This window comes from Mus caroli, unplaced genomic scaffold (genome assembly GCF_978045245.1).
Source record: "Mus caroli unplaced genomic scaffold, Mus_caroli_1 scaffold_9, whole genome shotgun sequence".
In the NCBI taxonomy this organism is placed as follows: domain Eukaryota; kingdom Metazoa; phylum Chordata; class Mammalia; order Rodentia; family Muridae; genus Mus; species Mus caroli.
In genome coordinates, this window is record NW_028227264.1 from 51,323,002 (window position 1) to 51,339,180 (window position 16,179).

The 16,179-nt window shown below is 40.2% G+C and overlaps 1 protein-coding gene across 2 annotated transcripts in view; it reads left to right on the top strand.

Moving 5' to 3' along the window:
• Nucleotides 1-16,179, top strand: part of Slc35f1 (solute carrier family 35 member F1) — a 465,583-nt gene that overhangs the window by 436,441 nt on the left and 12,963 nt on the right. The gene's annotated exons all lie outside the window — the stretch shown is intronic.

A 16,179-nucleotide genomic window follows, 5' to 3' on the forward strand; every position in this document is an offset into this window, starting at 1 on the left:
TTGCAAACATGAATGAAAAGGGCCATTGTGTCTCCTCAAGGAAGTTTCTTAACTAAATTACTATGGTTTGGTAGGAAAAAAAAAGAGAGATGACTTGTGCCAGCAGTTGCAGTCAATATATCAGCCCTGGAAGAACGAAGAAATGATCCCTCTAATGATTGCTGTCTCTTCAAAGGCAAGACGGCACTAATTATTGCCCTGTTGTCATAAAACACACTGACAAAAAAAAAAAACAGCTTTGGAGAAAAAAAAAGGTTTATTTTAGCTCACAGTTCAGAGGGTAAACCCAGTCCATTCATGTGAGGGAGGTATGGCCTGGCATTCAGGAAGTGCAATGATCGAATTCCAGGACACACAGACAACACAGAGTGAAACAGGAGCCAGTCTACTAGACCCTCAAAGCCCTCCCCCATGATATACTTTCTTCAGCAAGGCAATTTCTTCACATCCCAGTGGTTCCATCACCTTCCCAAACAGCACTAACTCTAGATCCAGCCCTCAAATATATATGTCTGGACGGGGGAGGGAGTTTCTCACTCAAAATACAACAAAGACTCTACATGCATATTCATAGGGGTAGGCATGACTAATCGAATATGGCGTGCCAAGGTCCACTGTTATTCCTCTTAACACCACATTTGCTGCATCCATTAACAATCAGAGTTGGCATATGCGGTTGTATTTCAGTGAGCCTGCTGATTTTCAGGACTAGAAGATGTTAAACCCTCTGTAAGTGCTAACAGCCCTTGCTGTCTCTGACTGGAGCCTTTCCTTCCTGTGATCCTGTGTCAGAACTCCTCAAAGTCCAGCTGTCTATGTGATCCTGTGATTCTGTGATCCTGTGATCCTGTGATCCTGTGATCTCGTGATCCTTGGCATTTCAGAGTACCCCGGAGTCAGGTTCGCTCTGGGTGTTGTAGGAATGGGTGTGGAGTCAGTGCCAAGACTGCTCTGGGTGCAGGTTCAAACCGGAAGGAACCTATGCCACTGGCTGGGCATGGGTTCCTGTGTCCCTGGATCCTGGAGGTTCCAGTTATTCCAGGTGTTGGGGCAGATGTTGTGGGCTCACCTGTGATCCTGAGTGTTTCAGAGTACCTGGGAGTAGGGCTCCCTCTGGGTGTTGTAGGAGTGGGTGCAGAGCCAGCACCCCAGGTCCGCTTAAGAATTGGAGCAGGGGCTGTCTCCATTTCTGTTCCCTAGCATTATATCCCCCTCCCTTCACTGGACTGCCCAATTGGGCCTCAGTGAGAGAGTATATGTCTACTCCTGTAGGGTGGGGTAGTACCAAAAGGGAGGGTGTCCCCTTTCTCTGAGGAGGAGGGAATTTTAAGGCTGAGACTAGGAGAAGAGGTGAGGGTTATGATCAGGATATAAAGTGAATTTTAAAAATTTAATTATTGAGGATAAAAGTGAGCATAATCAAGTAGTTCTCAATTATGGCCTCCTGGGAAGAGTTTTCAGAATCCTGGTCTAGTCTCCAGCCTCACTGATCCAGGCAATCTATGCATCTGATGCTTCAGCACCTCCCACTGTCTTCGTGGTTCATTCTTAACTATTTGTGGTCACAAGAAAACAGAGCTAGGGCCAAGTGGTACCAATAAAATGATTACTGGTAAATAGGAACACTGCCAGAAAGAAATAATTGCAAATGGGAACCTGACTGTCCTAGGAATCAGTTTCCATCACTGCCAGAGTCAGGTTGTACATATAGGAGAAGGAGTGGAGAGGGCCTCATGCTTCAGTGCTGGGGATTATACCAATGACCTCTGAAATCTCATTAGGTTTTACTACAGCCTGCAGTTAAGACTTTATCCTCTCACTTCATCATGATGTGTTTATACCACCTTCTGCTATGGTCATAAATGTCCGTAAGTTGAGAGGAAAGGCAACTTTCTCACAGATGTTGCTTACCCATGCAGAACTAAATGACTAAATGAAGCTCTCCTGCCCAACATTCATTATTTGCTTTTTCTTACTTTATATCCTCAGGAAAAAAAAAGTCATTTTTTTATCCCACCCATTAGCCCACAGCAGCATCTCTGTCTTGGTGCTGACTGGACAGGAAAGCCCTCCATTCTGGAAAGCAAGTGTCTTGATTTTAAATGAGACTATCTGGATGGAATGGGGCTCATGCAATCTCTGCATTTACGACTTTGGAAAGTGGCTCTGTGCTTCTTTTCTTTATTTCCCTAACAGCATTATTGAATCCAGACTAGTAAATCTGTAGCAAGTCATGGAAAGGCTAGGAAAAGAGCCTTAATTAGCCTCAGAGACCCTTAAAACCAGACCCAGGAAGAGACTGACATAAAAACTTTTCAATTTGATAGTCTTGGCTTCTCAAGGTCAAAGCTTCATATTACAAACTCTCTGTGTGTTGTGTAAACAGAATACTTTACAAATTGAAAATTGCTGCTTCAATAACTTATACAAACCCAATGGCTTACAGAGGGTTTAACATCTTCTAGTCCTGAAAGTCAGCAAGCTCACTGAAATACAATCACATTTGGGTATCTATGTTGCTTCTTGGGGGGCGGTGGCTGGTCCCATTTCCTCTCCAGCTTCTAAGGACTGTCTGTATTCTCCTTGTCTTCTGGTCTCTTCCTTAGCTTCGAAGTCAGGGTATGGTATCTTCAAATCTGACCATTAGTTAGTTAGAGATCTTTGGATTATAGTAAGCTTATCCATTAACCCAAGGCAATCTCTCTGTTGCAAAATCCTTAATTTAATGCTATCTGCAGAATCTCTTTTGTCATACTAAGCAACATATTCATGGATTTCAGGAGTTGGGACACATTGTTGGGGGGAGCATTGTTCTGGCTACTACAGAGGAACTAGTAATAGTCACAGGAGACAAACAGAATACCCTGATCTTCAGGTAAGGCTTGCTGGATGTCTTAGTCAGGGTTTCTATTCCTGCACAAACATCATGACCAAGAAGCAAGTTGGGGAGGAAAGGGTTTATTCGGCTTACACTTCCATGCTGCTGTTCATCACCAAAGGAAGTCAGAACTGGAACTCAGACAGGTCAGGGAGCAGGAGCTGATACAGAGGCCATGGAGGGATGTTCTTTACTGGCTTGCCTCCCCTGGCTTGCTCAGCCTACTCTCTTATAGAACCCAAGACTACCAGCCCAGGGATGGTCCCACCCACAAGGGGCCTTTCCCCCTTGATCACTAATTGAGAAAATGCCTTACAGTTGGATCTCATGGAGGCATTTCCTCAACTGAAGCTCCTTTCTCTGTGATAACTCCAGCTGTGTCAAGTTGACACAAAAATAGCCAGTACAATTGACCCCTTGTCAACTTGACACACAAACACATCACTAGTAAGCCTCAACCCTTACATTCTTATTCATCCCCAAGATCTAAATAAATTTAAAAGTCCCACAGTCTTTACATATTCCTAAAATTTCAATCTCTTTAAAATATAAAATCCAAAGTCTTTTTACAATTAAAAGTCTCTTAACTGTGGGCTCCACTAAAACAGTTTCTTCCTTCAAGAGGGAAAATATCAGGGCACAGTCACAATCAAAGCAAAAATCAATCTCCAACCGTCCAACGTCTGGGATCCAACTCACGATCTTCTGGGCTCCTCCAAGGGCTTGGGTCACTTCTCCAGCCATGCCCTTTGTAGCACACACGTCGTCCTCTGGGCTCCAGATGCCTGTACTCCACTGCTGCTGCTGCTCTTGGTGGTCATCTCGTGGTACTGGCATCTCCAAAAGACTGCGTGACCCCTTCAGTCCTGGGCCTTCAATTACAACTGGGGCTGCACCTTCACCAATGGCCTTCCATGGCCTCTCACAGTGCCGAGCCTGAGCTGCTGTGTGACCCCTTCATGCCTTCAAAACCAGTACCACCTGGGTGACCCTTACACATTACCAAGTCCCACTGCAGAAGGAGTACAACCTTGCCTATCTCTGGAACACAGCCTCTTTGTGCTTTCAGAAAACACTTCCCAGAAGATGTCACCTCAACGATGCTGGTCTCTTCTTAATCACCGCTAATTTCTTAGCTCCAGCTAACCAGCATCAATAGTCCCAGTAATGCAAAGTTTTTGCTTTAGTAGTTCTGGTATCTTGTTAATCACAGCTGATTCTTCAGCCCCAGCTAACCAGAACTACAAAATCTTCACAATAAAAACAGCAATGGCCCTGAAGAGAGTCTTTAATTTTCCCCCTGAAATTTCACAAACCAGGCCTCCATCTTCTGCACTGTTCTCAGCATTATCTTCCAAGCTCCTACACAACATCTGACAGAGCTCTTAACAATGAATGGATCTTCAAGCCCAAAGTTCCAAAGTCCTTCCACAGTCCTCCCCAAAACATGGTCAGGTTGTCACAGGAATACCCCACTCTGCTGGTACCAATTTGTCTTAGTCAGGGTTTCTATTCCTGCACAAACATCATGACCAAGAAGCAAGTTGGGGAGGAAAGGGTTTATTCGGCTTACACTTCCATGCTGCTGTTCATCACCAAAGGAAGTCAGAACTGGAACTCAGACAGGTCAGGGAGCAGGAGCTGATACAGAGGCCATGGAGGGATGTTCTTTACTGGCTTGCCTCCCCTGGCTTGCTCAGCCTACTCTCTTATAGAACCCAAGACTACCAGCCCAGGGATGGTCCCACCCACAAGGGGCCTTTCCCCCTTGATCACTAATTGAGAAAATGCCTTACAGTTGGATCTCACTGAGGCATTTCCTCAACTGAAGCTCCTTTCTCTGTGATAACTCCAGCTGTGTCAAGTTGACACAAAAATAGCCAGTACACTGGAGCATAATGATGCACTGTTCAGAAACCATGTCTGGACAATGAAGGCACACATTCCACCTCAGACACCTGGCACTTCAGTGGTAGAATTTCTCAACTGATTTTATAAAGCTGTTTCCAGTATCCTGATAATACACACTTTTAATAATGAGATCAGCAATTCATGTGGAGAGAGAATAGAATTGAGTTAAAGATGTATTCAGTGTCCACTGTGTAAAGTATGAATTAGAACAGTTCGACGTTAATAAGAGACAAAGAATCCCAGGAGCTTATAGGAAAAGTGTGGCTTGCATTTACTCTCTCTATTCTTTAGAGTAGATTCTTACTCTCTCTAGGCTTCAGGATAAGGGTTTGCCATGTGCAGTTTTTCAGAAGATTAAATTGGAAGACATTATTGTTCAGCAGTTCACAGACCATAGGCTTCTCCCATTAAATGTCTAACTCAGGATCAGTAATCCCTGCCTCATTCTATTAACTTTTACTATTGGTTTTAAAATTGTATAACTAGATGTGGCTCTTAGCAGTTTGATATGAGTTCTTGCTAACTTAGCTCATGTTTGAAAAGTCAAACCTGGGTTCTTACACATAAAAATGTAGATGTATATTACATTAGTCATTTTTAATGGAATTCTCTGATTCCTTTCTTCCATAAATATGTTTTCAGGAATAAGCCAGAAACACAAAGCATTTGAAGGTTATTAAAGTGAAATAATATGCTACTGTGTGCAGGAAAAATCTTCAGCAAAATAGTGGTCAAGATTGAATGTGGGGCCAGGCAGTGGTGATGCATGCCTTTAATCCCAGCACTTGGGAGGTAGAGGCAGGCAGATTTCTGAGTTTGAGGTCAGCCTGCTCTACAGAGTGAATTCAATGACAGCCAGGGCTACATAGAGAAACCCTGTCTCCAAAAACCAAAAACCAAAAACCAAAAACCAAAAACCAAAAACAACCAAAAACCAAAAACCAAAAACCAAAACAAAACAAAACAAAAACCCAAAAAACCCCAAACCAAAAAAAAAAGATTGAATGTGGGGAATTCTTCTTTCTGTCTGGAATTTAAACTAGGAAACAGCTTCCACAATTCCCTTTAATCAGTTCAATGTTTGTTAATATTGCCCTAAATTGGCAGTATTTAGAGGAATTTGCATTTAGATGGATTTCCTAATAAGGTACTGACTTCACAGTTTTGATAACATATCCTAGAAATCGATAGAGAAAAATTAATACCATAAACTTCTAGTTTCTCTCAAGCACTCCACTTAGGTCATCAGGTCATATGGCTCTTCACAGAGAACATCAGGAAGCGACAAGTGACCCTGTTTGAAGAACAGTACCCTAGAATTATAAGGTCTCCATAAATCTTTATTTGTACTCTAAACGTGTTTACCATCCAAATATTCACTACTAAACAGACAAAAAATATCTTTTAAAATGATGTATCCAAGAAAGTGACTTCAACTGTTCTGTGTAATGTGATTAGGGCCCATGTTATAGAGTTTCTTCTGTTCTCATTAGAAAACATTCAGAATATTTTTGTCTAATCCTTGTATGAGGCAACTTATCCTGTGGTCTCCAGGAGTTATAAAGCTATCAGAAAATTCTCTTAATAATTGCCTATGCTGATACCCAAGGTTAGATTCCCTCAAGATCATGGACAGAGCTCTGTGACAGTTGACCCTCCATTCTGCTCCTAGTGTCATAGCCCACATGATAGAATGGAAATTCTCTTTTAATGTTGTTGTAAGAGATTTGGCATGTAAAATTTAATAACTCTGAGCATGATTCATTTTAATGACATATTATAATGCTTTAAACTTGACACAACTTCATCCCACAAATATTTTGCTATATGCAGGCACTTCTTTGTCACGTGCCTTCCTAGTACAAAGCAGTCAGGAGTGCTGAAAAGTCACAGGAAGATTAATGCAAAAGATGAGATTCTAAACCCCAGAAACTTAAACAGACCAGCAGTTTCAAATGCTCTTAGCATTTGAGTACCCATACCAGATCGTTTGCAGTCATGGGACCTTTTCATTAAGAGTGGAATTTTTCATTAGATATCAGTCAGAATCCTGAGCTGTGCAACTCCTGTTGATCCTCTGTGGCAGAGAGCAATTTCAGTAATGTGCCTTTACTTTAAAAAGCCAGGGCAAGTGGCCTCTTCCCATGACAACTGGTAAGCATGAGGGTAACCCTTCGCATCATATTTATAAAAATACCCTCATAAGCACTCCATTCTATTTGTTTTTGTAAACCAAAAAGGAAGAGAAAGGGAGGATAGAAAGTGAAAGGATTTTAAACTCATCATGACCAAATGTAAACTAAGAATGTGAGATTTAAAGATTAAGACTTAAGGGTACTATAAAACCATGCCAGATGAGTGTAAAATTAAAAAAAAATATATTCCAAGCCAAAGGCAATGCACATGGATCATCAAGGTGATAGAGTGGGCATTGTAACTTGTTTTTCCATTCCCAACAGTCCCCAGGACAGCCTGTTCTGAGACTTGGTTCTTGTAGGATGAGTTGAATGAGTATCATTGGCTTTAAGCATTAGGTTTCACATGCAGCCTCTCAGGTGCCCAGGCTTTATCACAATTCATCCTCTAGTGCAAGGATCAAAACTTATGACATTTGAGACATACACCTGCTGTTATAAATAAAGTTCTACAGAGGTTCATGTCTGGCCTCTTTATATACCATCCATGATGTTTTGTGTGCAATAGCCATGTTGATTTTATTTCCCAGCTAAGGGCTAGAAAATGTCTCAGTGGTTAAGAACATTGACCTATCTTCCAGAGGACCCAGATTTAATCATTTAGAGCATCCACATGGCATCTCTTAACTGCCTTTAACCCCTGTCCCAGGGGATTTAATGCTGTCTTCTCACTTCCAGGGACACTGCATCCATGTGGTTCATAAATAGATATGCAGGCAAAACATCCATTTACTCAAAATAATAAAAAAAAAATTTTTCCAAGTATAAGAAGTTTATTGGCATCTGAGCGAGGCCTTCGGTGTGTGTCTTTTGTAAGATAGACTGGTGACATGTATAGCTCTGCAATCCATAAGTGTCTATAAACTCCTCCCGATTCTATTGGTCAGAACCCATCCACGTAGCCACACAGAAGTTGAGAAATGTAGTCAAGCCATTTATGTAATAAGAAAAAAAAAATAGGTTTAGTGAGCAAACATCCATTTTCTACCCCATTAAAATTTTCTATTTACCAAATACTGTGGAAGGAATAGAAAAGTTGGGGACAAATTGTAAAGCATTCCCACAATGGCAGAGAGAGGTCAAAGTTCCTTCTATGTGAGTCTATTATAAACTCCATACCATAAAGATATTTCAAACTCATTATATCAGAGCAAACTGTGAGCGAAAACAGCCAGGTCAGAGGTATTTTAGATGGAATCAAAGAAAAGCTTGCATTTAGATTACATATAGACAATTGCATTTAGATTACATATAGACAATAAACAGCTAGTTGTCCCCTCAGAGGACACTTTGTCACCAAAGTGTGTGGTCTGGCTTTACCCCACATCCTGAGATGCCTAAGTTTCACAGTGAACCTGAAAATGTACCAGCATTAAGTAACTTCCCAAATGCTGGGCTTAAAGGTGTGTACCACTACACTTGCCAAAATATTTTAAAATGTGATAATATAATAATATATGAACTATGACATCTAGACAGAGATCTAATAAAGGTTGCCATTTCAAAGCAGTAATGAGAAGAAGCAATAACTGAGGAGATCTGTGATATGAACTTATCACTTTTATACTGGTGAAAATCTCAAATACTGCTAAGAGTGCTGTGTAACATGTGGCTTACATTAATGTTTAAGCAAATGCTAAATGTTAGTTTGAGGGCAGTGACAATAATCCAGGCCCCAGACCTCTCTGCATTAGTGCAAAGATCTCTGGGTAAGAGTCTCTGGTGTGCTGGACATGGTGACAGGTGACTGTAAACCCAGTACTTCAGAAGCAGAAGTAAGAGAAGTGTAGAGTTTGAGATTAGCTGAACGACATGAGGGGATGCGGTTTCAAAACACACAGAGAGCTTCATGATTTGTTGCTGTTACAACAGCCTTGAGAAGAAATTATTTCTCTTAGTATTAGTTTCCCCATTAGAAACATGAGCTGTTTCATTTCATAAGAATAACTGTGAGGAGTTAATGAAATGGTACAGTCCTTCAGGATCAGGACCCAATTATTTCCTCCTGCAAAGTGTGTTCTTAATAAGGACTCTAAAAAGTGAAATCCATGCAGAATCTGTTACAGACTTCCTTGTATGCTAACCATGCAGGCCTCTTTTCAAAGCTATTTGACATTATTTTTATCCCTCTTTAGAATACATAGAGTATATGCTGCGTATTTGCTTTCTTGGTGGCATCTAAGGCATGTTGCTTTGTCATAAGGGTGGAGAGGGAAGTCTTGAACTTAATCATGTATGGGTTTCCTTTTTTGTAAAGGAATGAAGGAGAACCAACATGATTCAGCCACCCTGAGCTAAGATGGGAGGGAAGAAACATTAAAGTTGTATCCTACAACAAATAATGAACTGTTGTGGAAGCCAAGGCATGCAGAGACAGGGAGAGCATTCTAAACTGATTTCATACTTGTAGTGCAATCCAGGAGCTATGATATCAAGCAATAATCACATAAAAAGAGAGACCATTGTCCACATAGGCTAATTCTGCTGTAAAGCCTTTATTTACATATATTGTCATTCCCATATCTATCAGAGAGAGAGAGAGACAAAGACAGAGACAGAGAGACAGAGACAGCGAGACAGACAGGGAAACAAAAAACAGATGGGTGGTTATGTATATATTATTCATAGATGTCAAATTTTAAAGATACCTATAGATTCTCAGAGAAAATTAACTAGTACTATTAGTAGTAGTAGAACATATCATTCCACTTGAATTTTAGTCTTAAGAAATTAAGTAATTCTATATTTATAATAGTTCCAAAGCTTAATTTAAAAGGCAACAACTCTATCAGCATTATTCAAAGTCTCATATTATTACAGTACTCCAGAGATTTCAAAGATTTTACAGAGCTATGCAATTCAATAATTATGGCCCTATGAGATTTTATTGACATAATCCAAGCTTCTGCACCCAGAGCTGATACCCAGAGCCCGTACATGACTATATTTGTTTCTTGACAGCTTCATGCCAAAATTTTTCTTTTCTCATTAATTACTCATCCATTTATTTCATTCTCCTGTCCTTCCTGGTACTATCAGACACATGAAAGTAAGGGAAGATAGAATCCCAGAGCAGCTGGAGGAAGAAAGCTATGTGTCAGTTTGTCAAGAGCTCTTCTTCAGCCATCATTATGATATCTCTTAGTCCCAGCTCATTTCTATGAGTTGAGAAAGAATTGCTTCCATATTCATCAATGAATTATCCAGATGTTAAATGAAATCTGAGTCTTCTCGTTGTTATAGTGTATATTGTGCCTACATGCTTGAACACAAAGAATGAAGAAAAATGACTGTAATAAAGTCCACAAGCAGTTAAATGCCAAGTAGACGAAGGAGAACAGACTTTAGCCAAGGTTCAAGGTCTCTAGGCACTATGTCATCTGTTACCACTAAACCTTCTAGTATGTGGCATTTCCACAGCATCAGGGCACTTATAGTTATCTATTCTCTCCTCTGAGGCAGTATACAGGAAATATTTTAGAAGCAGTTGACTGCAGTTTTGTTTACTAAGATCTGCACGCCTAATTTACCAACCTTTGTTGTTGTCCTTTGACTGCCATTTTCCTAGAACATTTTCAAGCATAGGAAGGTTATAAATTAAATAATGACAGAAAGTTTATGGAATAAATATAGGTAAAAATTACACTCTGAAGAATACATAGCTTGCCCAGCCAGAGGACAGTAGTCTGCCCAGCACGGGAGCCCTCTGCCTCAGGAGCAGGGACGCCATCTTGGTTCCAGGACTCCACCTAACTTAGGAACTTAGTCTGCACAGGGGAGAGTGTGCACCACAGAAGCTGACAGCTTCTGTGACCTGCCAAAGCAACACAGCATCTGGGAAAGGTCCTGTTTTGGGCCTTCTTCTTCGGCAAGGAGGAGGTCCAAACACTAGATATCTGTGCACCTTCCCTATAAGAGGAGAGCTTGCCAGCAGAGAGTGCTCTAACCACTGAAACTCAGAGGAGAGAGCCTGTCTCCCAGGTCTGCTGATAGACGGTAATCAGAATCACCAGAAGAACAATCTCTAAACAGAGACAACTATAACAACTAACTCCAGAGATTAACAGATGGCAAAAGATAAACATAAGAATCTTACTAACAGAAACCAAGACCACTCACTATCATCAGAACCCAGCACTCCCACTTCACCCAGTCCAGGGCACCGCAACACACCAGAAACACTAGACCTGGATTTAAAAGCATATCTCATGATGATGGTAGAGGACATCAAGAAGGACTTTAATAACTCACTTAAAGAAATAAAGGAAAACACTGCTAAACAAGTAGAAGACATTAAAGAGGAAGCACAAAATTCCCTTAAAGAATTGCAGGAAAACACAACCAAACAGGTGATGGAATTGAATAAAAACCATCCAAGACCTAAAAAGGGAAGTAGACACAATAAAGAAAACCCAAAGTGAGGCAACGCTGGAGATAGAAACCCAAGGAAAGAAATCTGGAACCATAGATGCGAGCATCAGCAAGAGAATACAAGAGATGGAAGAGAGAATCTCAGGTGCAGAAGATTCCATAGAGAACATCAGCACAACAATCAAAGAAAATGGAAAATGCAAAAAGATCCTAACTCAAAACATCCAGGAAACCCAGGACACAATGAGAAGACCAAACCTACGGATAATAGGAGTGGATGAGAATGAAGATTTTCAACTCAAAGGACCAGCAAACATCTTCAACAAAATTATAGAAGAAAACTTCCCAAATCTAAAGAAAGAGATGCCCATGAACATACAAGAAGCCTACAGAACTCCAAATAGACTGGACCAGAAAACAAATACCTCCCGACACATAATAATCAGAACAACAAATGCACTAAATAAAGATAGAATACTAAAAGCAGTAAGAGAAAAAGGCCAAGTAACATATAAAGGCAAGCCTATCAGAATTACACCAGATTTTTCACCAGAGACTATGAAAGCCAGAAGACCTGACAAGATGTTATATAGACACTAAAAGAACACAAATTCCAGCCCAGGCTACTATACCCAGCCAAACTCTCAATTAACATAGATGGAGAAATCAAAGTATTCCACGACAAAACCAAATTCACACATTATCTCTCCACAAATCCAGCCCTTCAAAGGATAATAACAGAAAAAAACCAATACAAGAACGGGAACCACGCCCTAGAAACAACAAGAAGGTAATCCCTCAACAAACCTAAAAGAAGACAGCCACAAGAACAGAATGCCAACTTTAACAACAAAAATAACAGGAAGGAACAATTACTTTTCCTTAATATCTCTTAATATCAATGGACTCAACTCCCCAATAAAAAGACATAGACTAACAAACTGGCTACACAAACAAGACCCAACATTTTGCTGCTTACAGGAAACTCATCTCAGAGAAAAAGATAGACACTACCTCAGAATGAAAGGCTGGAAAACAATTTTCCAAGCAAATGGTATGAAGAAACAAGCTGGAGTAGCCATTCTAATATCTGATAAGATTGACTTCCAACCCAAAGTCATCAAAAAAGACAGGGAGGGGCATTTCATACTCATCAAAGGTAAAATCCTCCAAGAGGAACTATCAATTCTGAATATCTATGCTCCAAATACAAAGGCAGCCACATTCATTAAAGAAACTTTAGTAAAGCTCAAAGCACACATTGCACCTCAGACAATAATAGTGGGAGACTTCAACACACCACTTTCACCACTGGACAGATCATGGAAACAGAAATTAAACAGGTACACAGTGAAACTAACAGAAGTTATGAATCAAATGGATCTGGCAGATATCTACAGAACAATTTATCCTAAAACAAAAGGATATACCTTCTTCTCAGCACCTCATGGTACCTTCTCCAAAATTGACCACATAATTGGTCACAAAACAGGCCTCAACAGATACAAAAATATTGAAATTGTTCCATGCATCTTATCAGATCACCATGGACTAAGGCTGATCTTAAGTAACAAAATAAATAATAGAAAGGCAACATTCACGTGGAAACTGAACAACACTCTTCTCAATGATACCTTGGTCAAGGAAGGAATAAAGAAAGAAATTAAGGACTTTTTAGAGTTCAATGAAAATGAAGCCACAGCATACCCAAACTTATGGGACGCAATGAAAGCATTTCTAAGAGGAAAACTCATAGCTCTGAGTGCCTCCAAAAAGAAACTAGAGAGAGCACACATTAACAGCTTGACAACACACCTAAAAGCACTAGAACAAAAGGAAGCAAATTCACCCAAGAGGAGTAGATGGCAGGAAATAATCAAACTCAGGGGCAAAATCAACCAAGTGGAAACAAGAAGATCTATTCAAAGAATCAACCAATCAAGGAGCTGGTTCTTTGAGAAAATCAACAAGATAGATAAACCCTTAGCCAGACTCACTAGAGGGCACAGGGAAAACATTCTAATTAACAAAATCAGAAATGAAAAAGCAGACATAACAACAGATCCTGAAGAAATCCAAAACACCATCAGATCCTTCTACCAAAGGCTATACTCAACAAAACTGGAGAACCTGGATGAAATGGACAAGTTTCTAGACAGATACCAGGTACCAAAGTTGAATCAAGATCAGGTTAATGATCTAAACAGCCCTATATCCCCCAAAGAAATAGAAGCAGTCATTAATAGTTTCTCAACCAAAAAAAGCCCAGGACCAGATGGGTTTAGTGCAGAGTTCTATGAGACCTTCAAAGAAGATCTAATCCCAGTTCTTCACAAACTATTCCACAAAATAGAAACAGAAGGTACTCTACCCAACTCATTCTATGAAGCCACAATTACTATGATACCTAAACCACAAAAAGACCCAACAAAGATAGAAAACTTCAGACCAATATCCCTTATGAATATTGATGCAAAAATCCTCAATAAAGTTCTTGCTAACCGAATCCAAGAACACATCAAAACAATCATCCATGCTGACCAAGTAGGTTTCATCCCAGGGATGCAGGGATGGTTCAATATATGGAAATCCATCAATGTAATCCAGTATATAAACAAACTCAAAGACAAAAACCACATGATCATCTCGTTAGATGCGGAAAAAGCATTTGATAAGATCCAACACCCATTCATGATATAAGACTTGGAAAGATCAGGAATTCAAGGCCCATACCTAAACATGATAAAAGCAATCTACAGCAAACCAGTAGCCAACATCAAAGTAAATGGTGAGAAGCTTGAAGCAATCCCACTAAAATCAGGGACAAGACAAGGCTGTCCACTTTCTCCATACCTATTCAACATTGTACTTGAAGTCCTAGCCAGAGCAATTCGACAACAAAAGGAGATCAAAGGGATAAAAATTGGAAAAGATGCTGGGCGTGGTGGCGCACGCCTTTAATCCCAGCACTCGGGAGGCAGAGGCAGGCGGATTTCTGAGTTCGAGGCCAGCCTGGTCTACAGAGTGAGTGCCAGGACAGCCAGGGCTACACAGAGAAACCCTGTCTTGAAAAAACCAAAAAAAAAAAAAAATTGGAAAAGATGAAGTCAAAATATCACTTTTTGCAGATGATATGATAGTATATATGTGACCCTAAAAATTCCACCAGAGAACTCCTAATCCTGATAAACAGCTTTGGTGAAGTAGCTGGATATAAAATTAACTCAAACAGGTCAATGGCCTTTCTCTACACAAAGAATAAACAGGCTGAGAAAGAAATTAGGGAAACAACATCCTTCTCAATAGTCACAAATAATATAAAATATCTTGACGTGACTCTAACTAAGGAAGTGAAAGATCTGTATAATAAAAACTTCAAGTCTCTGAAGAAAGAAATTATAGAAGATCTCAGAAGATGGAAAGATCTCCCATGCTCATGGATTGGCAGGATCAACATTGTAAAAATGGCTATCTTGCCAAAAGCAATCTACAGATTCAATGCAATCCCCATCAAAATTCCAACTCAATTCTTCAATGAATTAGAAAGTGCAATCTGCAAATTCATCTGGAATAACAAAAAACCTAGGATAGCAAAAACTCTTCTCAAGGATAAAAGAACCTCTGGTGGAATCACCATGCCTGACCTAAAGCTTTACTACAGAGCAATTGTGATAAAAAGTGCATGGTACTGGTATAGTGACAGACAAATAGACCAATGGAATAGAATTGAAGACCCAGAAATGAACCCACACACCTATGGTCACTTGATCTTGGACAAGGGAGCTAAAACCATCCAGTGGAAGAAAGACAGCATTTTCAACAAATGGTGCTGGCACAACTGGTTGTTATCATGTAGAAGAATGCGAATTGATCCATTCCTATCTCCTTGTACTAAGGTCAAATCTAAGTGGACAAAGGAACTTCACATAAAACCAGACACACTGAAACTTATAGAGGAGAAAGTGGGGAAAAGCCTTGAAGATATGGGCTCAGGGGAAAAATTCTTGAATAGAACAGCAATGGCTTGTGCTGTAAGATCGACATTTGACAAGTGGGACCTCATGAAACTGCAAAGCTTCTGCAAGGCAAAAGACACCATCAATAAGACAAAAAGACCACCAACAGATTGGGAAAGGATCTTTACCTATCCTAAATCAGATAAGGGACTAATATCCAATATATATAAAGAACTCAAGAAGGTGGACTCCATAAAATCAAATAACCCCATTAAAAATGGGGCTCAGAACTGAACAAAGAATTCTCAAGTGAGGAATACCGAATGGCAGAGAAGCACCTGAAAAAATGTTCAGCATCCTTAATCATCAGGGAAATGCAAATCAAAACAATCCTGAGATTCCACCTCACACCAGTCAGAATGGCTAAGATCAAAAATTCAAGTGACATCGGATGCTGGCGAGGATGTGGAGAAAGAGGAACACTTCTCCACTGTTGGTGGGATTGCAAGCTTGTACAACCACTCTGGAAATCAATCTGGCGGTTCCTCAGAAAATTGGACATAGTACTACCGGAGGATCCAGCAATATCTCTCCTGGGCATATATCCAGAAAATGTTCCAACCAGTAAGAAGGACACATGTTCCACTATGTTCATAGCAGCCTTATTTATAATAGCCAGAAGCTGAAAAAAAAAAAAACCCAGATGCCCCTCAACAAAGGAATGGATACAGAAAATACGGTACATTTACACAATGGAGTACTATTCAGCTATTAAAAAGAATGAATTTATGAAATTCCTAGCCAAATGGATGGACCTGGAGGGCATCATCTTGAGTGAGGTAACACAATCACAAAGGAACTCACACAA